This window comes from Octopus bimaculoides, chromosome 13, assembly GCF_001194135.2.
Source record: "Octopus bimaculoides isolate UCB-OBI-ISO-001 chromosome 13, ASM119413v2, whole genome shotgun sequence".
Lineage (NCBI taxonomy): Eukaryota > Metazoa > Mollusca > Cephalopoda > Octopoda > Octopodidae > Octopus > Octopus bimaculoides.
Genome location: NC_068993.1, coordinates 9,057,239 through 9,059,738, shown reverse-complemented (window position 1 = coordinate 9,059,738; position 2,500 = coordinate 9,057,239). Strand labels below are relative to the sequence as shown.

Below are 2,500 nucleotides of genomic sequence, written 5' to 3'. Positions count from 1 at the left end.
AAGAAGCCCATCACATGCACGTGTGTGTACACGCATGTATTATTGTCTCTTTGACTTGACATTGTGTGATAGTTGTAAGTAAGTGTCACTGCCATGCAAACAGTGTCTTTTGTTTCCAATCTCCTATGAAATTGTTTTGGTCTTGGGAAAATATTGCTTTATTTGGAAACAGAAACAGGTGAGGTTTGGCAATTGGAAGGGCATGCAGCATAGAAAATCTGCTTCAACAAATTCTGTCCAAGCAATGATCATGATCACAATCATTGTCTGTAGTTTGAGAAATAACTTACACCATATGATCTCAAAACTAATCTGGTTTGTCGAAAAGGGTCATGCATAACTATTGGGTTGGAAAGAAAGTAATTTCATTTTTCGCAAAGAGAGCTACGATTTTTCTGAATGACTTTTGTCAATGTTATTTTTTTTCCTTTCGACATTTGATCGCCATTACCTTTAGTTGACTTCAGAAGCAAATTGCACGTAATCTTGTTTACAGCTGTTAGTTCAGTTAATTTCAACATGGAGTGCAAAAATGAACATTTTCGCCATATTTTGCTTCTTTATTTCCGTAAAGGCAAGAAAGCTGCTGAGGCTCACAAAGAGATATGTGAAATATATAGTGTTGATTCATTAACAGAACGCACATGTCAGAAATGGTTTAAAAAATTTCGTTCTGGAGATTTTTCACACAAGGATGACCAATGTTCCGGTCGACGTCCTGAAGTTGATGATGACCAAATCAAAGCCATAATCGAATCTGATTGTCATGTAACTGTGTGAGAGATTGCAGAGAGGTTAAATGTATCGCACACAGCAATTGAAAATCATTTAAAATGTCTTGAACTCATTAAGAGGCTCGATATTTGGGTTCCATATAAATTGAACTGCTAAGGTATGAGGACATCAACAAACCAACACTGGTTATCAAGTGGTGGTGGGGGACAAAGGCAAACACACACATGGGCATTTTTTCAGTTTCTGTCTACCAAATCCACTCACAAGGCTTCAATCAGACCTGCAAATGCTTCTAAGTTGGTTTTGTTTCTTTTAAAAGTAAATTTGGAGCAGTACACATGCAAACACTCTTTACTCTCTCTCTTTTACTTGTTTCAGTCATTTGACTGTGGCCATGCTGGAGCACCGCCTTTAGTCGAGAAAATCGACCCCAGGACTTATTCTTTGTAAGCCTAGTACTTATTCTATTGGTCTCTTTTTGCCGAACGGCTAAGTTACGGAGACGTAAACACACCACCATTGGTTGTCAAGCGATGGTGGGGGGACAAACACACACACACATATATATACATATATACGACGGGCTTCTTTCAGTTTCTGTCTACCAAATCCACTCACAAGGTTTTGGTCGGCCCGAAGCTATAGTAGAAGACACTTGCCCAAGGTGCCACACAGTGGGACTGAACCCGGAACCATGTGGTTGGTAAGCAAGCTACATACCACACAGCCATGTAGACCATTTCCACAGAAAGACAACTGATTGTGATAAAATCACTGATAGACATATACCTGCTTGTACTCACAGGTGTGCTGTCTCTTCCCTTTGCCTTCTCTACCACAACTACAATAACCATCGTTCCCTGCAACTAGTCTTGCAATCTTCTCCACTTATACACTCCTGGTCCACTGGCCTCTCCTCCTCTTCTTCTCACCGTTGTTGTGTCCAGTTCCTCCTCCTCACACTAACCACTACATCCAGTTCTTTCTCCCCCCCACTTCACATCCCTCTGAAATCACCTCATTGCTCACTTCGTTCCTGCAAGTGTCAACTTGCAACAATTTAAACGGGACATTTAAAAGGTATGAATCTCAAAGATTAACGCCACCATTGATCTCGTCCAATCTATGTAAACTTCACAACTTGGCATTAAGAAAACAAACAAACCCACAAGTGGTAACTCCAGTTTAGCACTTGCTTGACCCAAATCCACCAACTTTATATATAAAGTCTATACTCAACTTGCTTGTTGGTTCTCTACCCTTCTTGCGTATTAAATGGCTTCAGAACAGTTGGGTAAAGTTGTTGTTTAGACCCATGTTAGTTCTGATCATAAACATTCCAGGTGTGACCTTCCTATTTGTTTTGTTTCTTTTATGGTATCACGGTGTGATCTGAGGGAGACCCTGCAGAGGTTGTTCCCTCATGGGTTGATATAAGTACGTACTGTACTTACTCGGATATAAGTCGTACTCCTAATCAAAGTGCTAAATCTTTGTACAAAATCTTTCCCTTCATAGTTTTGCCCTGTGTATAAGTCGCACCTTAATTTTTTCAATTACACTCGAGTATAATACAGTGCGACATATATTAGTAAAAACGGTGTGTGTGTGTGTGTTTTAAAATGTTATTGTTTAGCTCAGGTCAACCTGAGCAGGGCTATGGTAAAAGAATTTCCAGCCTTCAGACCCTGTCTTTTTTTTTTCCAGGCGAAGTGTATCTAGGGCTACACCGTTCAGTATGTTCTTCGTCCTTCACTTTTTGATG

The 2,500-nt window shown here is 40.0% G+C and overlaps 1 protein-coding gene and 1 long non-coding RNA gene across 2 annotated transcripts in view; one reads left to right on the top strand and one right to left on the bottom strand.

The window, feature by feature from the left end:
- Positions 1-2,493, bottom strand: part of LOC128249267 (uncharacterized) — a 5,263-nt gene extending 2,770 nt beyond the window's left edge. Inside the window, exon 1 of the long non-coding RNA XR_008265355.1 lies at positions 1-2,493. This exon is cut by the window's left edge and continues 442 nt beyond it. This is a non-coding gene — a long non-coding RNA (uncharacterized LOC128249267).
- Positions 1-2,500, top strand: part of LOC106884186 (ubiquitin-protein ligase E3A) — a 42,701-nt gene that overhangs the window by 9,182 nt on the left and 31,019 nt on the right. The gene's annotated exons all lie outside the window — the stretch shown is intronic.